Consider the following 25,159-nt stretch of genomic DNA (forward strand, 5'->3'; position numbering starts at 1 on the left):
TGTTTGTGAGCAAAATTGCAAAACTCCCGTTGAGTGACTCCGTGAAGCGGGGAAGAGGATGGACCCATGGGTAAGCGAAAGGCTTTTCTGGTCTGGCCTGGCTGGTGTGCTAGCGCCACCGGCCCGGCCCGTGGCCGAATGTGGCGAAGAATTTGGAAGATACAGATGGAATTAGGAGAATGCTAGCGATGGAACGCTGCGAGGGCGGGGGCGATACAGAGGTGAATGGTTGCCACGGGCGCACCATGACGCCGGAGGGATTTTATTCACGGGAAAAGCTTTCTCCACCCCGCAGCATCTGACATTCCGGCATCGATTTTCGGTCGGTGCCCGTCGTCGGACGGGCAAAGCGAGCATTGAAATCCGTGGCATTTCGGGCGAAATGCTGTGGCACCAGATTCAATGCCGAACCGCGGGCGCGAGGGCAACGTGCTCCGGACCTCTATCTATTCCGGAGGTAGTTCGTTTTGCAGCAAATGCAAATGGCACCCGTGGAGATAGCAGCCCCCCTCCCGGAACCGGTGGTAGCTGCTATGCAATAGAGATGCGAACCAGCTCCGGAACTGAAACTGTATTGATATGCCGCATGCAGTACGGGCGGCGAGTAGTGCATCGGCCTCGTGATTGAAGCTTTTGGTGCGCTCGACGGTGCGAATGCTGGGTTCTGGGAGCGGACTCATTCAGTACGATCGGGCAGCGCATTGGATGCTTTGAAAATCTGGTTTTACCGGGATTGAATGTTTTCGAAGAACAAAATCTCCAACGAGTGCAACTCGGTGAAGTGTATCGGTATTTTCCATTCCAACTAACCGCAGCCTGGCTGCACTGTTTTGTTCCTAATGCCTTTAGTGCGATACGCAAAAAGGTAGATCAAACATGCAGAAGAACTATTTCATACAATGGGTTTTCTTGCAAAACAACTGCAGTTGCTCCTGCATTCGATAGGTACGCCATTTGATGGCAAACCATTTTGCTTTTTGAGGCGAACCTTTTACTGAAAGAGCGAAATGGCTGCTGCTAGATTGATTAAAGTAAACATTTAATGACACACACAGCAGGAACAAATAAAAGCTCCATCAGCTCTGGGATCCGAGTTGGGATCAAGAAGCTGTTGTAGAGTTATTTGCTGTGACTATAATATTTTCATAATTCTTACCATTGCACTAGAACAGCTACCGTAGCGATGGTTGTTGGTTACCGTAGTTACTCCATAGTGCTTAGCTGCTATGATGCAACACTTTCAGACTATATTTTGTACGAAACGTTTGGGAAAATATTAAACTGTTTCATTTACACACGAGGGATGCGCACATTTTTTAATTAGCACGAATTTCCTTTCGAATTTCCGAACAGAGATTTGTCATCGAGGATAATCAATCAATAATTGAAACCAATCACTCGTTGCTCTGTTCGATTCAGTGCAACAGTAGACAGAATGGAAGATCAAACATTTATGGTACTAATGTTAGTTAGTTGCTCTGTCAGTACTTATACTGTGTCACGAAAGTAAGATGAATGGGTACTCTATTTGGTGGTGTGAACGATTTTTTTAATTCTCGAATTTATTATAGGTTGTCAGTACTTCGATTGACATTCATGACAAGTATTACGTCAAAATAATGATTACTATTTGAGATATGATTTTTTTGTGTTTTTTGTGAGGTACTAAAAGCGAATTCTTCGTTTTTAGATATTTCGAAATTGATTGATCATAGAATTTGCATAAAATTTGTTGTGCGGATAAGAATGATGCACAAAGCCTTTGGTGACTACGGCAAGTTAAATAAAACTGTTTATGAGTGGTAAAAAGACTTCCAGGAATGTCAGGAACGTGTTGAAGACGAAGAACGTCCTCGGTGACCATTAACGTCAATTGACAAGGGTCACGCTCAACAAATCAAACGATTCGGTGTTGGAAAACCGTCAATTAACAACTAGAGACCTTGCTGAAGATATTGGCATATTCAGATCATTTGCTAATTATATTTTGAAAAATGTGTTGGTATCAGCGACTGGCGTTGATTCTCCGTGAGTTTTTCGCCAAAAACTCAACTCATATCGTTCCAAAACCGCATCTCTTTGGCTTGATTTAGTAGCATGTGGCTTCTGGCTATAAGAAAAGCTAAAAAAAACTCTTCCGGGGACATCGTTTTCAAACGATGCAACAAATTCATGCGACTGCGAAAAAGAAGGAACTGAAAGCCATCCCTAAAGTCGACTTTTCGCGTGTTTCCAAAACTGGAAAATCCAATAGATTGATTTAGAGGAATGAATCCTAGCCGTTGGCTATCCTCTGGGTTTCAATGAAATTAGTGGGCAGAAGCCATGCATACATATTGTCCATTCTAATTAAATTCATGACAGTGTCTAGCTGTTACAGTCCCTCTATTACTGCGAACCCCTACGAAGCGACCGCGGCAATCAATGAATCCATAGCCATCTACCTACACAAAAAGCAAACCAGTACGAACAAACACGAGATAAGCCCATGCGTGAGCAAGGCATCATGCAGCTGATTTGGCAATAAATAGATGATCCCAAAAAGGATACTGCAAACAGTTAACACGCCACCACACGTACAGATGCCCGGGAGAAGCCGCAGTAGTAGTGGTAGCCATCTATTTTTTCCCCGAAATTTCGCTCGGAATCGAAAATGTTTGCTAGCGTTGGCCACCTGGCGATTGGTAACAATGTAAGCTTCCTACATCATCCTGGCAGGGCGGGAATGGCGTGGTGGCAATGAATGGAAATCATAATACCAGGAATAGCACACATCAATTTGGTTCCATTTTCGGCCTCTCGGCGGAACTGGAAAGCATCGTTCGTAACCATCGGCGGAAGGAAAAACCATCAATCGCGCACGCTTCTCCATCGGAAAAAATGGTTTTTTTCCTTTGCCCGAGACGCTATCTGGAGAGTGGAGTGAGAGTGGTAGTGAAGCGTGGACCGTGATTAAAAGGCTTCCCATTCCAATTGGTCTCTCGCTCACGCAATTTATCTCTCTCAGTCTCTCCCTCTCTCTCTCTCTCTCTCTCTCTCTCTCAGTTTGTCACACTAGTTGGCTCTCCGACAGTATTGATGAGAACATTTCAACATCGTTGACGTTGAACCGGCTAACTTTACTTCTCCGTTTGTACATGACCTTCGTCGCTCAATAACCCTAACCTTCATCATCATCATCAGCAGCACCAGCAGCAGGTGAAGCAGAGCAAGGCATCAGTGTTTGTGTGTCCTGTGCAAGGTCTTTACATCTTCTAAGCCACCGGCTGAGCGAACTGGCCCAGAGAGCGTCCAGCGTCTTGTGATGTGAAGTGAGGAGGAAAAAGGACAAAAGCCCAAATTTTCGTGGTGGTGGTGGTTGTGGTGTTGCTGCTGAACCTGCTCGTACTCGTGGTTGAGGCTAAAAATAGAACCACACGAATGCGTTGCCATTATACTTCCCGCCGTTTTTTTTTTTATGTTGCTTGTGTCGTCCGTGAGGCCGATCGATTCCGACCGTCCGCGCGACGATGGGCCCAATCTTTCGCCTCTTAAAGGATACGAGTCCGCTCGTTAGTGCGCCCAAGCCCCTTTTCGGTTTCGGACCGTTTACCCTGTCGCTAGTGCCGTGCCGGGCGGAAAAAAAACCGCCATAATTGGAAGGAAGAATAGCATCCCCTCCCTCCCTCTACCACTTCCTCCTTGAGGGTGCAAACGGATGGGACGATGCGGACCTGCCCCCCCAATGACTACCAGCCACAACATCAAACTAATGGGCCGGTCGTCCCTGACGAGCCCTGTCCCTTTTTTCATTGGTTGAGGTTGAGTCCCCAAAGCGGGGGGTGGTGCTGGTAAAAAAATGGAGCCACCAACAGCTTATTTTACGCACGCCTTTTAACGATTTTTATGCGCCGCGCACACAGACACACCCAGAACCTGGTTTTGCTTGTATTTTGCGTCGCTCGGACCATCTTCTCGGACTTCTCTCGAACAATCCTTCTGGATCCGCTGGTACCCGAAACCTGAACCCGGGCATCGTTCATGCTGCGGGAATTTCCGTCGTCCCGGGCGGGGGATCGAGCACCCGAGTGTTGGCACCCTTTGCTCACGAGCTCTCGAGCACTGATTTGCCTTCGCATTACCATCCGGGGACCGATGGTGAATTTCAAGGCAAAAGTCTAATAATCTAGGAAACCGAAAAAGGAGCGAAAAAGCATTCTGGGCGCCTCGTCAGTTCCTGGAGTCCTAGAGGCCGCAGAACCGACGGTACTAGTGGGCGGCGGATCGCATCATCGCAAACATTTCACCCATTTTCCTAGAGCAAGGTTTGAGGTATGATGGCCCTTCCAAAATGCTCTGTTTGTAAACGTTCTGTCTGACACACACGGGAGCGTCCTTTGAAGTGCGAGCGCTAGCCTCGCGTCATCGTTCGTCATCCCTACGGAGAGGGGCGGTTTGGTGAAAGTTTGTTTTTCTTTTATGATTATTGTGTGCCTTACTTTTATCCACTCTCCATCACCCAACACGCGTACGCGTAGCCCTGGAGTAGCCGGTGTGTGCGGTCAACCGTTTGTGTTTTCTCGCGGCCGGCCCGGCTCTAGTGTGAAGCATGAAAGTGGAAAATGGAGAGAGGAGGAGGGTAGAAAATCCTACCAGCAGAAACCAAAGCGAAGCGAACGAGACCACACCAACCGCACCAGAGCAGTTCGTACAACACATTAGCTTCGTATGGTGCGTTTGTGTTTGTCCACCCAAACCAGTGAACGGTACGTTAGAAGTAGAAGATGGGCTCGGTTTCGGTCCGGAATGTTCTGCACAAGATAAGGCTGGTCCCAGGTACCGTTGGGATGCGTTTGATTCCATCTGCCCCTTTGCTGTGTGGCAAACAAATTGATTTGCTCTTCTTGCGCCGAGCATTAGTATGCTAGCACGCAGCTCCAGGTTTTGTGAGGAAGAGTTTTCCCGGGCTGCACGCTGCGATTTCGGTGGTGCGGCCAGTCGCTGGCAATATTTATGCGCCCCAACAACTCATCGGAACAATACAGTGCAATTTAGCTTCGTTTTTCCAGATAAGTTCATTATGATGTGAAAGTTATCATCATCCATCCATTAAACATTTCATGGTAAACCACTATAAGCTCCTACCATGCTCAAGCAGGACGAAATATTGAAAAATACGGTAATGATGGATGGAGAACGAATGCGACATTCTTATCATTAGCAATTTCTGTGCTCTAAGATACTCAAAACACTTACAAACTGCTGGAAAATGTTTGCTAGATTCAATGCTGAACTTGAATAGAATATGAAAATGTGTAGATAAATCTCAGTGAATCACCAAAGAATGACTTTTAGCAGCGGTATGCGCTATCAAAATTTACGCCAAAAGCGTTGTATGGCCTCATTGTAAATCCATTTATTCGGTAACCAATTTGTGAGCCAGTTTCAAATTTAAACTCAACGTTTGAAGAACGAAGTCTTCGTCATGCGATACTGATGAGCATATCAGCATCTCTTACATCCAAAATGATCTGGATTGAAAAAAAAACAGAAGAATTCCTAGTGAAATGGAAGCAAACTATTTTGAAATAAACTGCTCAGTTTTTCTCTTGAAATAAAAACAGAGTAAAAAAAGAAACTAATTAACGCTTGATTAAATGGGCTATGAAAAATAACTACTACATTTGAATATATAGAGTATTGTATTAAAAAAAATCAGCGACAAAACCTGTTGCTGTTATCGGCTTTGTTGAAAAATGTAATCATAAGGCACGCTTCATACTTAGACCTTACCACTGATGCTCTAAAGCATGAATACGCATAGAGTGCGTGCGTATGAAAAGCGACACGAACGAAAGAAAAATCACACCTGCTCATCACCTCCTATCTCGATGGTCAGCCGACAAACGGAACCCTGCCACGGCGACCATTAATCAACATGATGGAGGCGCATGGTCTCCGATGGAGGCGACAGTACCCTGTACTTTCAGCGATTTGTAATCGTAATTTAAACGGGTAAAAAGCACAAGGATCTCAAACTCCATCATGTGATGAATGTTGAAATGCTTTAAAAATATGATTCATACAATTGCATAGAATAAAATTACATAGAACATACCAAATAATCAAACTCATCATACATATACAACGATATGAGCAATGAGGATTGTTATGCAGTAGGTAATTGTTAGCAGTATTTTGCAGTAATTTGTTTGTGGTATTCAATGATAAAACAATAACTCGAGATCATTTTGTTGCCATATAAAAGTTGTATAATTACTTACTTACAGGGTGTACCATAAAAAAATGCAAATGCTTTCATTGCTCTGTTTTGAGTATTTTTTCAACACCAATATGGCATTATGAGATATCGTTGTGTTCGTGAGAGTCTTATCTATCTTATGATGTATAATAAGTACCCGTGCAAAAGATGTCTGTTCGGAAAAATGTACTCAAAGGCGACAGTGTCGAGTTTGCTTCGCTAAGAGAAATCTCATAGATTTAACAGCGGTCCTCATATGTAATCTTGACAATGTTTAGAGGATTAAATGTTCAAAAAAAAAAAGGTCAGAGCAAAAGTTAGCGAAATCCAGTGCAATCCATATGAAAGCTTGCATAAGATACGAATATCTCAAGATCCTGCATGCATGGGTTAGCCAAATATGACCTAAAAGCAATCTCTATAGCTGGGGTGAAGCGTTATTTAATAGTTGAAAGGATAAAACATCTTTAGAAAGGATAAAACATAGTTTGAAAATGGCACCCGTTTTCATAAAATCCAATACTAAAACGAATATTGATGTTTATATCACTTTTTTGAAAGAACACATTTTACTATCGATTAAAGCCAACTTCGACAGTTCCAGAAAATGTTGAGTTTCAGCAAGATAAAGGCCCTGTCATACGTCTAAACGGACTGAAACATGATTGAAGGAAAACATGAATTTTTGGTCGAATGATTTATGCCCTCCAAGCGGTCCTGAATTAAATCGGTTGGGCTATTCAATATGGGCGTTTGTTCGACCTAAGACCTGTGAACCATCACACCATACACGGTTGGTTCGCTGAAATCGTTTATCATCAAAGCCTGGTCTTCTAAGTTGGACACTTATGTTACAGAGGGAGTTCTCGAATTCGAAACCGCGTGGAGAATTTCATTGAAAAAACAGGCCGACAAACCCACTCATTTTGTTTGTTTTTGATAAACAAAGAAATATAGAGCGAATGAAATACTTTGAAACAGTAGAAAATATAAAAAAATGGCTGTAAACTTCAAAAAAAGATTTTTGCATTTTTTTATGGTACACCCTGTACTCAATCGACGCCATCATTTTTTTTATTTTTTGGCTTCATTTTTTCATAATTCCCCAACGGAATCAACGGTAAAACCCGGTCTCGACCCCCAGGCAATTAAAGAGAAGCAAAAAGGTTCATCGACGGACAGTTTCAAATTCATATCCACTGCTAAGCCCCTTACCATTGAAGAACACTAATCCTCCACTTTCGCGGCTATAATGGCGCGAGCTTCAGTGTGTGCGATGTGTGCGTACGTGTGTTTCAAAAGCGGATAATGCATTTTGCACACCCCAAGCGGCTTTTCGCGGAACACTTGCAAAGCCCCAGGCGAAGCCCGCCGGTTGCAATCTGGTACCAAGAGTTGCCGGTAAAGTTCGTTCGTTTGCGCGGACGTTCATTCGTTCTGTGCTGTTCTGTTGCTGCACAGCTCATGGGCGGCCACCGGATGGTAAAGTTTGCCTACACATATTGGAAAATACCCTGGCCTCCAAGGTCCTCAGCGCTCCATTTAACCGTCAAGTGCATCTCGGGGGGCGCGGTTCGCGAACACATCGAGAGCGCGTAAAGAAGCTCGAGTCGCACCGTTGCTCGATGGTGGAAAGTATGAAAAATTGATAAAGTTTTGAGTGTATGCGCATGTATGTGTGCATTTGGTGGTTTTCCATTTTCCATATGAATAGCTTTGTAATTATGAGCAGCAGCAGCAGCACGAGCATCGAGCACGTTCCAGGCCCTTGCCTAGGCCATGCTACGAGGAAGATGCACTTTGCCCACAAAGAGAGAGAGAGGGGGAGAGGGAGAGAGCAATCACAGAATTATGGGTACCAACCATTACACCGACGATCGCGGCTTTCATCTAAACGGTTTGGCATTGATTTATGGCTTCGTTAATGGGCCTTTCGAAGTAATAATTTGTAGAACGGGAATCGACAATCTATTACCACATTTCGATCTGATGTTGATGCAGTTTGATCATTTCCTATGTTCAAGCACCCCACGGTGCGTAGTGAAAGTCTCTTCAGTTGTACTCATTCTCTCTCTCTCTCTCTAGCATGGTCCACTTATTACAAATCATGGCCCAGTACTGGTCGCGCGCAGCCACAGGGCACATATTGAATTTCAAAACGTGCAGCATTCCGTTTTCAACCCTCATTACCATATGCACGAGATTCGGGATGCAGCACTAGCACCAGCAGCAGCATAAGAGACACCCGTGACATCGATACGCTCGAGACACCGAGACATCGGTTGTGCGATGGCCAGACAGTGGATGGTCTCTCGAACTGACACAAAAGTACGATGGTCGTGGCGTCGCTTTGAGGGAGAAGAGGACTCAGTATTAAGATTCTTCGAGATCAAGAGGACACGAAGGAACTACTTACGCAAGCCATGGAGCATGGCAAAGGAACGTGACGTTCCTCGCTCTCTTTCTCTCTCTCTCTCTCTCTCTCTCTCTCTCTCTCACTCTCTCTCTCTCTCCTTCTCTCTCTCTCGACGTGATCGTTTCCCGTGGATTTCGTTTGCCATACGAGCACCCTTCAGTGTCTCCCGGTTCCCCGGTGCTCCGATGTGCTCAAGCAATACCCTTCCCTTCAAGGAACAATAGCTTTCCAATTTGTCCTTTCCTCCGGAGAAGCGGACAAGCTCCCGCTCCGACGTACGGTTCCGAGGGGGCTCGCCTTGAGCATAAGTAGCCATCACCGCTCGATACACGCGATAACGCTAGCCACGGGGTTGTGCAAAAGCCGAAATTGATTATGCTGTCCGGGGGTCTCCACCAAATCACCGGGCACATGATTATCCCACGTTCATTCCCGTTCAGGCCGTGTTCCTGTTTTGGATTTGAGCCAACGTGGCATTGCGAACCGACACAATACCATTCAATACCTTCATGTGGCATGGCCATGGGACAGCAATTTCGCTCCGCGGAACACATACTTGGAAGCTGGGGAGCACTTTGGGGAGCCGTCGCAAAACCCAATTCCGCGATGCAAGGCCAGCTGACGTGTTCCACGGAACTGGCAGCACCAGCTGGCAGGTGGTCTGGGCTGTGATAAGATATGGTACAACATGACATGACGCAGAGAGAAAGAGAGAGAGAGAGAGAGAGAGAGAGAGAGAGAGAGAGAGCGAGAGAGAAAGAGAGACCCGTGTTTGAAGCATTCCCTTGCCTGGTGACCCGTTTTTACGGCGCAGAACAGTTGGATACGAAAAGGATCCGTGAACTATGGAAATGTTAGAATGCTCTTCCAATTCGTTCCTTTATATCGTGCATGCATCGATTGCACCAGGATTACAGATATCGTATATTGTGGAACGTTGACTAAAGAGAATTTAAGGTGAATTAAGTCCAAAAAAAGACTCATTTTTAAAGACTGTTTGTGAAGAAACCATGATGATTCATTTTTTTACCAGAATGCCATATCATATTAAAACTTTTCAATCATAATTGTTTGTTATTTGTGGAAAATTTGTTAAAAACTACATTCATGACATCAAGTTTATAAAAGCATGTCTACGAAAATGTGCTATTTCCGGTGTCTAACGTAGCTTTGTTCTGAAATTGTTTAAAAAATAGGGTCAAAAGGTGTCCAACAAACAAAAGTGTCATCAAACAGATTACGTATTCATTTAAAACAATCGGTTCACTAGATTTTTGGTTTCAATGGGTTGAGCCATTGAGCCTTGTATAAACCATGAATTTTCAACAATCAATTACCTTGCCAAATTTACTTTAATTGATCCAACAATTTAACACAATACTCTGGACCCGTTCCACATTCATGAAAAAAAGAATAAACGTCAATTTCTTGCCAAAAAAAGGATAATATTTGACGATTTTTGTGACGTAACAGTTCAACATTATTTTTTCAAGTAAATGTTATATTAAACTACATTTTTTGAAGAATATTTGGATCTGTTTTGGAGAAGATTATTGTAAAACTTCATCCATGGCATTAAATTTAGGACGAAATGTCGCACAATGATGGTGGCGGATTCATCAATGATCAAACTGGGTTCGTCGCTTAAGTCTTAAGGGGCAAGTCTTTTGATTCTCGCCAAAGACGGTGCCCATCGCAGCTGAACGATGGGTCATTAGAAAAATACAAATCAATATTCTTTCGATAGATTTTAACTTTATCTAGGTAGCCCCGTTGAGTTTTTGTTGAATTTTCTTATTTTTCGATTTTTGGCAGATTTTTGAAGTTGAAAAAGTGATGCTTTTCCAAAAAAAACGAGTTTTACGTAATCTTTAAAAAAAGTATCAACACCTTTAATGAAAACTCAACGGGGCTGCCTAGAAAACAGTGTAAACGATGGGCCGACTGACTTTGAAATCGTTGGGTTTGGGAAACGCTCTTCAAAGTAGCGAGCTGCATTGAGCCACGTACGATGCGAGGATTTTCAAAAATCTATAACTTTGTCAGTTTTGCTTCGATTGATCCAAAACATTTACACAATATTCTTGCCTGAATCAGATGAGAATCAGCAATCAGAGAAAAAAGGCGGGGACAATATCACCGTAAAAAAAAGAATATCGTAACACTCCTTAACTGAAGCATTGAATACTTGGAACCCTTTTCACGGTCGCCATCGATTAGCCCCCAAAGCATTCGCCAGACCATCATATGATAACATAAACCGCACGCGCGCTTGGTTCACTGACCCCAGGATCCCTCTGTCCTGGGCTGGACAATGAAACAATCGCCATTTACGGCCGCTCATGTTAAACGTTCGATGCCGCATCACGTTCGATCGGTTGTCTCGAGGGCACAAACACGCACACACATGAGCCCGACAGAGCCCGTGGATCGGTGGATCCAATTAAGGATCCAAAAGGGAACCGGTCACGCCCCCCGTGAAGTGGATGGATAGCTTTTACCCTTCTCAGGTCTCAGCTTTCTCCATCTCCAATTCTTTCGAGCAATTCGAGCTTCGTGCTCGAGCCAGCCGGGAATGATATGGAACGAGGAGCCCGTGAACACGATAACTGGTACATCCTCCGATCCTCTCCCGCTGTCCCACCCTGGGGAACACACAATGCACATGTTTACTCTCACTGATTTGATTCGGTCACAATCAGGCTGGAATGCTGCTGCTGCTCCACGGGGAGGGAATGGAAGCAAACTGCAACTCTACTCCGATGGCCAAGAGAGGGGTGCCAGAGAGACGGAAATCAGATTTCAATTTGCTTTTTCAGCTTTCAGCCCGCCACCGTGATATCATTTGCTGTGTCCGTTGCCATTGCTCGTGCTGATGGTGATGGAGATGGCGATGATGCCGTGGTCGCCGTGCGATGTGATGAGTTCGATTGACTTTAATTGAATTTCATTTCATTAACCCGCCCCCGATTTGTGGGGATTGTGCTTTGCTTTAACCATCTTCGCTTCAATCGACCACGGTCATGCCCAGTGCCAAGAACATGCGGACCTTTGCTCGCTCTTTTCCTTCACTTACCTGGTTTAAACAGATTTTTCCCTTTTCCCTGGTAAAGAGGAAAAAACTGCGGAATCGAAGGAAAATAATGGTCCCCTGGGGGATTGAAACTAATTGATTCTCGGTAAGTCAACGCACCCGGAACGGAACCACTTAAAACCACAACCAACACGTGCTCTAAGCCCTGCTAAGCGACCAGGCCGGTGAAGGCACGGTTCAATCACGCCAACCAAGAGGCCGCGGACACTGAACGCTCTGAACGCACCGGTAGCATCGCCCTGCCAGCACCATGCAGTCCATAATCCACGAACATGCACACAGCATCGTTTGTCCATCTCGATTGTTTGTCATTTTGATGCCCACTTCGAGTGCGATCGCGAATGAAGTGATGGACATTCAAGTCCTCTTCCTTGCTTCGCCGTTTGATTTATGATGAGTGCCGCGCGCCCTCAAACTATTAGCTGGTGACAAATGGAAAACGACGGTATGTTCATTGACTCATTGACAGCCGGGACTAGCTTGAATAGAAATTTAAGGCATTAGAAACTAGTGGCCTCTCTTCTTCCGTTCCATTCCGTCACCACATAGTCTGGTAATTTCTTACCAAAACAAAGATCATTTTTGACGATTTTTTGTGACGTAACCATTGAATTATATTCTTTCAAATGAATGGCATATTAAACTACAACTTTTGAAGAATATTTAGTTCTATTTTAGGGATGATTTATGAAAAACTTCATCCATGGCATCAAATTTAGGCAGTCGTGTCTTCGAAAAGATACTTTTCCGGGGGCCCATCTTAGCTGCGTGATGGGTCATCAGAAAAATACAAATCGATACTCGTTTGAAAGATTATAAGTTTATCCAGGTAGCCCCGGAGAGTTTTTTGTCGAATTTCCTATTTTTCGACTTTAAGCAGATTTTTGAAGTTGAAAAAGTTATGCTTTTTGCGGTATTGCCTAAAAACACGATTTTAAAAGGGTTGTTTAAAAAAAAGTATCAACAATTTTAATGAAATCTTGACGAGGCTAGCTGAAAAAATGTGTACAGATTATGTGTTAAAAATTTCGAAGCGATCGGTCCAGTAATTTTTACGGTTCAACGGGCCGACCGTCTTTGAAAACGTTGGGTTTGAGAAACGCTGTTCAAAGTTCAAGCAAGCAGGCTGTTATCTATTGCCAAACAGTTGGTTCTACAGCGTATTCGGAGGTTCGATTATAATTTAATTGAACTGTTTTCGTACAGTGAAATACCGAATCAAGCTCTTTACTCTTATTATCTGTGCCATTTAATGCTAGCCAGATTGACCAGAAATTACCAGAATTGGTCAAAAGAACAGGTTTTCTGTTCCATCAGAATGACGTAAAGCAACACAAAAATGTTTGTCAGAAACACCGAGAGGAACTTTGATGCATTCAACATGTTGTTCAAAGCAAGAACTAGGTGAATGGCACCTTTTTTGCTGAGAATATTATTTTCTAAATGATAAAAGACTGGAATCAATAGAGAAGAGGGCATCAATAGATGCTCAATAGGGACGTTTAACGCCAAGCATCACCTTTGAAAGATGTTCCAAGTTAGTGTCGAAGAGGGCGAAAAAGCGCTGGAAGATGGTTTTAGTTTGTAAAAAACTCGAACTCTCCGCGACAGCAGCTGGACAGAACGAAGGTGAACGATTGACAGAGGACCGACAGTGTGGGCCAATGCTCCTCGTGTAAATGTTGAGCTTGGAACATACGGCTTAATACTCTGCATTGAGTGGCACGGCTGTGATTGCAGCCAAGGACCCACGAGGTATTATTTTCCATTTTTCCCGCACTGCGAATAGGAATCCCTTGAAGCGCCATACTCCCCCCCTTGAGGCCCTTGAGCACACAAACAAACAATCAAACGATAAAAACAACTCGCGAGATGATTAGCACAATTGTGGCGCCAATGTGCTTCGCCTTGTGACGGCTTCCGGAAGTACGGAAGGAAAGGAAAGAAATGGAAAGGAGCGATGGATGGCCTTCAATGAACTTGTTAACAACGTTTCATTTGCCACATAAACATGGTGCGCGAGCACTCGCTCAACAAACAATTCCAAACAGCACCAACACTGGGAATGCCGGAATGCTTGGAGGGATTCACGCGTCTCGCCAACGCTTGCGTCCTCTGCTCGTGTCGTTTATTGTTGTATTCAGCAGCTATATTTGTTTCTGTTTTTCTACTGTTGTTGCTGGTGGTGAAGGATGTTTTGCATTACATTCGTTAACTTGTTGGCCCCTTACCTGCTCCCGTCCCTTCTCGACCACAACTTTGACTGCAACTAATCTACGAGCGCAAGTGTTGAGAGTGAAGCCTTGCAGCTGCTGCTACAGCTGCTTAACACTGGATACAGGATCCGGGTAGGGCCTAGGCTAGAGTCGTGTAGGAGTAGAAACAGAGGAGTGGTTTTATGAAACTTTCCTTCAAAATCCTGCTGAAAGCACAAACCCACACAGAGCATCATAGGCGCGAGGTGAGCGGCGCTAGTGCGATACGGTTTCAGGATTCTCCTGGTGTTAATCGCTTTCCACTGCTTTTCTCGCTACAAGAGATGGGCTCTATGCGAGGTGATCTGTTAGGTTGTTGCTGATGTAAATGCCTTTTTCCATACAGATGGAAATGAGCATTTTTAAGCGGTTGCTAGCAAAGTTACAAATTTATTGTTTTTGAAAGTATTCGTTTTCTCTTTCAGCTTCTCTTAGACAAAAAGGTTGTAGGTTATTTCGTTTATAATTGCGTGTGTCTGACCTCACTTTCAATATGCAGTACAAAAGCAAGTATTTTCTAGACAATTCTCGTTATTATTTTCAAAGAATAAAAACTACCCTGTCTAGGTTCAATGAATTATATGTTAAGAGTATGATAGAGAACCACTAAAACACAGTTTGTGTCAAAATTGTTTAGCAAATTTGTGTTCTGGAGATGATTCGCTTCAAGAGCCGTTCGACAGAAATTGGTCTTGCTGAACCCAAAGCAATAATCAATGCAGATCGTGTTGATCAATGCAGATCTTCATAAAACAGTGGTTTACGTTGAAGAAAAGTTATACATCTTTTTAATAAATAAGCAAACGTCGTAAACTACACCTTATTTTTAGGCTTTTCAAACTGGAATCGAAATATCGATGGCATATGAAATGAAAGAAATTCATTTAACAAACGGCTTTACCGCTTGTGATTTGCGTTTCACGTTATGAATTCGATTCTTTTTTGAGCAAATCATCACAAATATTCAAAATTACATTCTTTTACAATAAAAACATTAGAATAGGATTACTGCCGAAGCGTGATGATTCACTCCAAAGGAGCTTTAAAGGTTATATTCACCCAAAGAAGATTATTCAGTCAGATTGAGTGAACTGAAAGGATGTGGTAGCTTTTGAGCCGCTTCGAAGGAACCAAAGCATTGATTTAAATGTCTGATGTCATAAACTAGTCAAGTTGAATCGATACATCAACTATAAATGCTCAAAACATTCCAATCGCAAAGATTTCATATTCCAACAGGATATCACTAGACCGCATACATCTTTGTGCCCTTCCCAAAAATTGAAAGAATCTGACTGAAATCGTTTAATGTACGCAGCATATTTGCCCTTAACTTGTACTATCAGACTGCCATTTGTTTCGACTCATTGCGGAACTCCTTGTATGGTAAATCATTTGACGAAGTTGACAATGTGGAATCGAACATCGTCCACGTTTTTGGAGATAAAATCAAGGAGATCTATGACCGTCCAATTCTGAATATGCCAGAAAAAGTCAAAAGATCATAGAACCAGATAAAACATAAACCATTGAACAATTCTCATTCTAAGTACATCAAAAACAACATTAAATTTTGATTAAAAACATGCAGCTACGCTGTTGAAACAACTCCACAGTTGGATGTGTATCGCTCCATGTTCCTCAATGAGTGCTCTTGTTACAGCTTCGTTGAACGAGTTGATCCAATAATCGATCCAATTAAAAGAGGTAACAAAAACCATCGCACCATATCTACACATGTGTGCGTTGGTGTGAGGAACTAGGATGCCCCTGCGGACATTGACTTTCGACCGGTCGGGCCTTTGGCCTTGAACCCGACGAGGCCGAACTCCATGGCTGCCTGGAGATTGATGGAACGTGACATGATCGCCAAAGAGGAAATCGATCTCCTGACTCAGCGCGTCTGCCCCAGGCGCTATCGGCGAGAGCTGCGACAGCGAGAAAATGTGGTGCGGTTGATGGGAGTGTGAGGTTGTCCAAAAAAGGGGGGATGTGGTTTCGGAAATGTGACACTTGTGATCGAGCGGGAAGGATAGGCCGGCTTTCCGGAACAACCAAAAACCACCCCTAGAAAGAATCACTCGTCCACCACTACCGCCTCCGGCTAAGTACGCGATTGATGACGGGTTTTCTTTTATTTTTCGGGGACTCTCCCGGGACCCACACGAGGACCACCGGATGAACGCGACTGGAATGCAAATGTGAAGCTTTGTGGAGCCAAGGCCCAAAGACGAGAAGCATAATTGAAAACACTGCCACAGCCGGTCAGAGCATTAGCTTCGGTTTTATGCACGGTCACTAGCCCAGCACCTGCCCTAACCAGGCATGCTCCCCTGGTAGTGGTGGTGGTGGTTGTCCGGTAATGCGGATTCAGCTGGTGCGAAAGAAACTCGCGCTCCCCTAGGGGGGAATTACCTCTCGAGTACGGTGAGTTTGGCGGGTGTGAGTTCGACGATGATGACGACGGACGCGATTCCATCCTGCATCCGGGCCAGGGATCATCTAGGATCAGCTTGGAGGAGACGCAATGCTCCGGTGGACGATCTGGAGACCTGTGCGCTGTTTGAGGTCGTCTCTTTTTGGAAGCGAAAGGATTTGAAGCTTCGCTTTAGAGTGGGTGTGTAGACCGAACCAAAGGGACGGACGGGTGGTTTAGGTCCGATAATCCGTCCGTCCGTCCGGACGACCGACGACCTGTCGGACCTTTTTTCTCTCGAGTGCCGCTTGCCTTCACCGTGGTATGCCCGCTGGCTCTGAAGGTGATACGGGTCGTTGCTGGTCTCTTGATCGTCGCGTAGACAAAAGGTATCCAACATTCCCGCCAGATCCGGGCCGGTACTCGTATTCCCGTGTTCCGCTTGGTTGCGTTTCGGTGGCTGCAAAATCAATGTTAAATAATGTTCCAACGTCCGGAGGGTTGTGATAACACCCCAGGTCCCAGTGGGTGGGGACCGCACAGCCGTGAGTGAGCATCAGCTTCACGTTTCATTCCCGATCCACCTCATGGCTACTGGACGACTGGCTGGCATCGTGGTGGTGGTGGTGTGGTCATATATTTTCGCCCGGGGTCCTACCAAAAAGGGGAGAAAAAAAAGAACGAGATAAAACGAGTGAGTGAGAACAAACAATCCGTGGTGTTCGGACGTGGCGTCGTGAGGCCGCAAAATTAGTCAGCAATTATTCGGAAGTTTCGTGAGCGCTCCTTATCGTGGCCCAATCGCTAATTATCACACCATCCGGAAGGAGCAGTCGGCCGGTGGCCAGACCAAACCGGAGAACAGCCGGACACTACAGTCTAGCATCGGCTTCAATGCCGCCAGCAATAGGCAATAGGCAATTATCACAGCGAATCGATAAACGAACGAACGGCTCCTTCGGTGGCGCAAGCACCGACGGGCAAACTGACAAACTTTTGATTGCCGCTGGCCTTGGGGACTCGATGACAGCTGGACAGATAGGCACGAACGGACACTCTCTTCGCAGACGAATAATCAATAATGAATCCAATCATACGCCCCGACACTGCGCCTCGTCAACGTCGGTCTGTCGTCATTTCGGTCGACGTTCGACCGACATTCTGACTCCTGACATTCTTTCGCGGCGCATTCACTGGCGCCACCGGTCCAATTGGTCTGCTTGTCTGATGCCGGCTCGCGACAAAAAAAGGCGCGAGAGGATGAGCATTCCAAGTAGAAGAAGATGAAGAAGAAAAAAGAGCGAACGAATGAGGGCAGAAAAGCCAGACCATCAACACTTTGGCACACCGTTACGGAGTGCCAGCAGCATCACCACCAATCAAAACCGAACCAGACAGAGAGAGAGAGAGGCAGAGTGCACGTCTGATGCGCCTTCTTATCGTGTGTCAAAACCTTGTCCCGTTCCGCCACTGGTCATGCTCACCACGGCCACGCCTGTGCGCCCAATCGCGGGACCAACTTTTTTCATTTAACTTGGATTATGAAGTATTTAATAATCTTCACCAAAGTGGGCTAGGGCTGGCCCCGGGGACTGAGCTGCTCTTCCAGAGCCAGAGTTCAGTGCGAGTTCAGTTTGACTGCCGCAGGACGGCAGCGGGGCCATCATCATCATTTTCGTCATGAACAGATCGTCATCATCAGTAACATGCAGGGAGATGCAGGTTGTGTTTAATCGATTGATCGCGATCGTGTCTCATCATTAGGATGTAACTTCCACGCTCAAGTCGATAAACATTTGATAAACGTTCCACATTTTAATTGCAATAGTTGCCAGTTATTAAAGACTCGGTATGACTCTAAAGCGACCACCCCGGGTGCACGAAAATGATTTGGCTTAAATTGAAATCCGTTTTATCTGAATCCCATTATCTGCATCACAGAGGGACACAGGGACTGCCGGTTAAGGCTGCTAGCTACTCCTAATAGGACTAGTAACAGAATAGGAAGCTGGCCTTTTCGGTGAAAACGTTGCGATAACACGATCAAGGGAACATGTCACGAGTTTCGGCCGAGAGTGAATAGAATTCGTGGCTCACACAATTCTAGGAGCAAGAGCAAAATTCCCTCCACCCAAACCACAGCAAAGCATACGATGACGTGCCGGACTGACCAGACCAAACTTACCACACCGCCTGTCCCCTCGAAAAGCGTCACCATTTCACTATCGGATCGGACTACTCTCGTCTAATGGTTTTGGAGCCGTTGGGTTTCAATCAGACCTGCTGCAGCCCTGGCTGGCTGGATGGGAGTTTTCCTGGAACCCCTTTGAGCACGGAGCACGCTCTTGGAGTCTAAATTGCTCGAGTGCTGCTTCTCGGTGCCCGCGGACGTGCCCAACGCTGGTGGAAAGATTACGAAACCCTCCTCGGCGTCAAGGAGTTTCTTGTTTGTGTCCAGCAGCCCGCGCCCGGCTACCCCGGCGCCGAACGTGATGATTCGCAAGCACAGCACAAGCTGGCCAGAGGTAGCGAGAGACGCCGCGACACGGCTTCTGGTGAGCTGGTGGTGTATTCGTGGTAAAACCCGCAAAAAGGGAGAAGGAGCATCAATTTGCTTGATAATCCCACGTAGTAATGCAGACTCTCTGCCACTTCTCTTAAAAGGTTATCCTAGAAGTTATTTGAATCAATTACAACGGGGCTGTTGTCGGAACGGAGTACAATAATTACCTCCAGTAGTGTGCCAAGGCCGAGGTAGCTTAGTACCATTTCATTTTAAATACCTTTTTGAGCAATTCTTGAGACAAAAAATTCCAACGCGCGAATTCTCAACGCACATATCCATCCTATTGCCACCTGGATGCTTCTTCAACCGTTTTCTTCCAACCAAACACGATCTGAAAAGATAAGCGAAAGCACCGCCCGCGTCATCAAAAACAAGTATCCCCACGATTTGGGCGACTTTAAAACAGAAAGTCACCTCTGGTGTATGCTATTTTAGGATGATAAGTTCGTTTCTACTAATATTACCTACCATCGAACACGCTCTAATGTCCTCCGAGATCATCGTCGCGCACACATCCGCACAGCCTTTCAAAATGGCTTGGAGGTTAATGAGGCGCGAAACAAAAACCAATACCCAAAAAGGGGTCTTCAGAGGATTGAATTCGAGCAGCCGATATGACGAAGCTTTTTTCCAGGGTGTTGGCACTGTCCCCTAGTTGCGCATCAATGCTGCCCAAAATCCTGTGGATCAATCAAACCTTTATCGCATGGACACTCTCTCGAAAATGCGTCGAAAGCTGTTAGGAAATGTCGCCTAGCATTGCACTTGACTAAACAGCAAAACTTCGGCAGAGCAGAGTCCGAATCAAGATGCTGCTCTCCGCGCAGTAAGTGCACAAGTAAAGCGTCCAGGAATTCTCATAAAATCTCAATGGCAATGGTCCTGAGTGTGTTTATGTACACTCTACTAGCAATCTTCTTCTTCACCGAAGACCGCACCTATGGAATACACGTGGCACGTGCTGCGGTCCTCCCGTACTCAACACCCTCCCCTTTCCGAGTGCTCTGCGAGAAAGAATAATTGCCGACCACTTGCCTCCGCAGTTGCAACTCCGACGAAGCCATTTTTTCCAATTCGAACGCCACGTGTACTCTCTGCCACGGTTTAGAATGTCCAAGGACACCGACAACCGACACGTTATCATCGTACATTGCGTGCACACTCACTGTGCTGTGCTAATACTCCCAAGTAGTAAGCTCCGGTGTGTGGCCACACGGCAAATCAAAACAGTGCTCTAGGCCGGCCGGTGGGGGACCTGCATTCCGGGCACGGAATCTGAAGCACTAAGCCGTCAATTGAACACTCACACGCTCCAATGATTGGCGTGTTAAGAGCACTTGGAGCCTCTTGGTCTCTTTACTGGGTGTCTCTCTCTCTTTGCGGCCAGTTTCGCCCGCACTTGACGCACTTGACACAACGGCTCGAATGGTGTTTAATCGATCTACTAGGCTGTTTCCTGGAATTCACCGACGTGATTTGTGAGCCTAATGGCGAGAGACCTTCTGTGGGAAGGGAGCAAGATAAGGAACTAAATCAAACGAAATGTATCAGCAGAAGAAGAACGAGCATTCCAGTGAGGTGGCGTTACGTTGACACCATTAAATTGGTTAAATGAAACAGGAAAATTCGGTTTGGAAGTCGTCCTCAGCCGAAAGGCAAATGAAGAATTTGTCAATCAAGCTTTGTAATTAGGGCCGGTGATGCTCCCTAGCGGGTGTGCAAGGCCAGCGCTAATGCTACTCACTCTCTGATGGCTGGCAAAAACAGATAAAACCCACATTAGTGCTCACAGAGGCGACAATAATCGTTTTTATGCATTGCACGTGCTTATCGTGTGAGAGAGGATGCAATCCTGCAAAACACCTGGGTTCCTGGAAGTTAACCAGCGAGATGCAACACATTCCAGGAGTGCAGAAAACAATCATCACAACAGAGTTACTATTAAACCGCACGACCATAGTTAGTAATGCAGAAAAGATCGGATACCCGAGTCTTCACCAACTGACTGACTGACACCAAAGCACCGATCATCCCCTCGCGCGAAACAACCTGACACGTCAGCGCATTAACCGCAACCAATTCAGATTCTCGCGCAAAACCACGGAAGCTGAAGGCAATGTCATCTCGAGCTCGAAATCCAACACCCCATTCCAGGCGTCCCACTGCCGACTGCTGCTTACGCCTTCATCCTGAACGGGTGAAAGTCACGGCCGCGTCGGCCTGTCCCACCAGACACCAACCACCGGCTACGCGGGCACGGACCGCCACCCACCATCTTTAAACCTTACGCTGCAGATTAAACTTTGCCACTTAACTTTTGGGAAAATGAAATTATCCTAATTAAAACGACACCCAACGACACGCTCTCCCCGCCCGCAGATGGAGGCTCTTCATCTTCGTAGGTTAATGGTTTCGCAGTCCTTAACGTGATGGCGGTTTTTGGGATGGAAGTCAACTTAGCTACGCCACAGGCTAGACAGCTAATCGATTCGGTGGGGTCGCAACACGATCAACTTTGGTGCCTGGCTTCCGGCAGTCAGTAGCTTTAAGTGCAATGAATACAAATTAAACCTGACCAGCAACTATTGCCCACTAGCCAGGAAAGGTCGATTGATGAAACTATTAATTGGATAGCGAGACGAAGAAGAAGTTACAGTATCAATTTGCAAAGTGTCTACCCCGCATAAGTTTCACTAAGTCCTCTTTGGAACTTCAAAACGTTCGGCAATTTGGCCCATGTTGCTTTGAAATTGCGCGAATGTCCTCAACAAGGACACGATGTCTTCACTAAATGATGCCTTTGTGCGCTGCGGAAAAAAATATTTCAACAAATTGCGGACGAAATGCTATTTCTCTCTTGAATAGAAAGCTTACTCTACTAGTGCGGACGCAGGACTACGCAGGACTATAAGACTTTTTCCATTCTAATACTATATCTACACCAAATGGAGCTGTTAAGTCAGCCTAAGTGTATTATTTTGTTCATTTATTCTTCTGTTTTTTGGCATCTGTTCAAGATAATTGATGTGCATTTTTTTCTAATTCAACACAATAACAAATATTTTAAAAATAGTAATACTGATTTAAAAATAGTAAAAATTTAAAAATAGTAATATTGATTTGGGAACCAAAAACCATCTAAAAGAGTTAGAAGACATCAAATTGCAGTCCTTATTGGCCAAAATGGTCCACTACCTCGCGAAATATCGGCCAAGGACACGGGATAGCGCTTCCTTTTTTACAAAAAAATGAAAAAATGGAGGGTTTTTGAGAAAAAAATGGTACAGATTGGCGGTTTTTTTGCAAGGCATCCAAGAATTGCCTAAGATAATGTTAAAAAATGTGTAGCTAACGATCGCCATTTCTTTTGAGAACAATTTTTTCGCCATTTTCCAAGGATAAGCTTTTTTTTCGCAAAACAAAAAGGTCGGTTCATATGCAAACACCTGGTAAGCCGGGCTTTGTTGAGTATTAAACTCTTACAGAAAAGTAGTAGCGGAACCGTTGCAGCTTCTACTATGCTAGATCGCCACTAACCGTCCGGAAAAGATCCCAAAAAAGCCGATGATGGTCCCTCATTTTGTTCTGCCTTGTCCAACGGGAGTCACCTTTTCGCCAGAATTTAAGTGGGAACAGTGTAGTTTGTTGCCAGATGATAAACTTGTTGCCGGTAAGTCCTTCCTCTATCCAGGACGAAGAGAAAGATTGACAAGCCACACCAGCATCTGGTATCGTGTACCGAGACCATTCGCTTCTTCAGTTTATAGGTTTACGACACCCCTTCCACCATCCCTTGCGCCCTTTTCCTTCCGTCGGTGGGTGACGGACGCGGCCATGACGCTGGTGCTGGCGCTGGTGGGAAATGCTTGTCAGCTTCATAAAACATCTTACGTCGCTCATCAAAAAAGGACGGGGACCACCGACGGCTCGTGACATTTATGTGACACACATAAATTCATAAAAACACGTTCACCACCGTATTTCAGGCAGACACCCGCACGTACCGCACGCTCTTGAAGACACATTCAATCAAACCTAATCACATCACCGCAATGTGTGCCGATGTGTCCATTCCGAGGTCCGACGTGGAATTTACACACGGACCTAGTAGGAACGTGAAAGTGCCTCGTGCTCGTACTGGATGGACGATGGCGTAATACAGCTTCCTGTCTTTCCTTGCACACCCTAGTGTCCACTAGTAGTGATCGACAAACCCGTACGCTTTGCTTGCCGAAGTGACTAATGGCATACAGCAGATAGCGAGGCGACTGGATGCGTGTATGTGTCCTACTCTTTCTCCTCCCCGCTCCGGCAGCCTGGCAATGCTGTTAATCAAACAACAATGTCCATAAAATGGAAATGGCACCCAATCATGAAGCGTGAGTTCCCAGCAACAGTAGCCGCTGTAGCACTGTCCACAATACTCTCTTCACAGAGCGAAAAATAATAACACATTTTCCAGCAGCTTCCGCTACCACCGGGCCACGTGACCGCGGTTTGCGGTCCACCGTTGTCTCTGCGCCATCGCGCGAAATAGACGAACCCAAGCCAAAGCCAAGACGATACTCGAACACCGGACGGAGTGTGCCACGGACTCGTCGATGACAGTTATTGGAAAATCGGTCCTCCAATCCACCAATTCTCGGCGCTACCCCTCCAAATATCGAGCTGACCCACCGCCGGTGCACAGGCTCAGGGATCGCAAGTCCCAAGTGGCCACGACCCGGCCAACGGTGGTGGCCAACGTTCGTTACGAATTTACGATTGGACCGTAACGCGATATGCTAAACGCTTTTCGTCGTTTTCCGATCCACGCGTTCCGTGCCGCGGTCTTCGTTTCTTCGACAGAAGATGCCAGCTACTGCGAGGAGCAAGAAGATGATGACAATGCTGCCAACAATGTTGGTTGGTTGGTGGTGGTCGTGCTGCTGCTGCTGCTGCTGCTGCTGATGATGATGCTGCCGATGATAAGAACGAACGATACCATCGCGGGTTGTGTCTCTTGCGCCCTATAGCGGTGGCCAGGGAGGAGGAGAGGCAACGGCGAGAAAATCAATTCCCCGCTTTTCACGCTCCTGCACCCGGCAGATAATCGATTTTCAAATTGAAAGACCGAAAAGAAAGGACCAGAGAGGGCAGCCAGGATTCGCGCCTGGCCACGATTTTGGCACGGTTCGCGGACCGTGGTCGATCCGTGGACTGGAAGCGAAAAAAAAAACTTTTTCCAGCAAAACCACCATCACCAGCGTCCGGTGGGATGGCCGCCGGCAGCAAATTAATACTTTTTCGTGGTTTTTCCGTGATCCGATCCCGTGGGGCCGGGTCGGGAGCGATGGGAAAGTTTTCAATTGAAAACCATTTTTCCTGCCAGTTAAGCAGCCTGAGTTGTCCATCATCCTGTCTTCGAGGGGAGGGGGCGAGAAGCGCGCTTCGTTTTGCGGAGATGAGCATTTATGGGGCACTTGGGCGTTCGGTGAACCTGCCTGCAGGAACAACGGAGCAAACGTTATCACCAACCGCGTTTTGAACACCGAAACGGATACCTGATTACTGCCAATCATTCTCTGCCGTTGCTGCTGCAGCTGCGGGCGACATGTTACGTGTGGTACGGATCTATTATCCGCAGGTCCTCGGGCTCTAATCAACCAGCTCCCAGTACCTGCGATTCGTTCGATTCATCTCTCCATGCGCTGCATTGTGTGTTCGTGCCACCTATTCAGCGATGGCCCCTTTCTGCGATGTTGCTACTGCATCTCACATCGAAGATCGATAGGTAGTTGTATCCAATTACTTCGCTTCTTTCACTGGTCCAGTCAGCAGCAGTAGCAGGAGTCACGCTACGGTGGAACCCCAAGCTTGTTTCGAGCTTGTTTCGATAACAAATTTCTCTTATTACTGCCGCTCCTGTTCAGCTTCCCGTATGACCGCCATTCTCGAACGACGGTCCGCACTTTGCTCAAGTGGAATGGAACGATCCGAAGCCCCAAACATACGAGGGTGTGTGTTCGATATCCGGCTTTTTTGGAGTTCCCTCAGCTCGGTCCCGTCTCGCTCTCGCTAGATGGGAGCAGTGGGTTGATCTGTTTGGGTCGGAAGCAGCACCAACATTGATGGAATGTGACCGGCAGCTGGTGGCTGGTTGTGGATTGATTGAAACCATGACATACACGG

The 25,159-nt window shown here is 45.9% G+C and overlaps 1 protein-coding gene across 1 annotated transcript in view; it reads left to right on the plus strand.

Annotated features, from left to right (window-relative positions):
• Positions 1-25,159, plus strand: part of LOC126575496 (uncharacterized) — a 33,822-nt gene that overhangs the window by 966 nt on the left and 7,697 nt on the right. The gene's annotated exons all lie outside the window — the stretch shown is intronic.

This window comes from Anopheles aquasalis, chromosome 3 (genome assembly GCF_943734665.1).
Source record: "Anopheles aquasalis chromosome 3, idAnoAquaMG_Q_19, whole genome shotgun sequence".
Lineage (NCBI taxonomy): Eukaryota > Metazoa > Arthropoda > Insecta > Diptera > Culicidae > Anopheles > Anopheles aquasalis.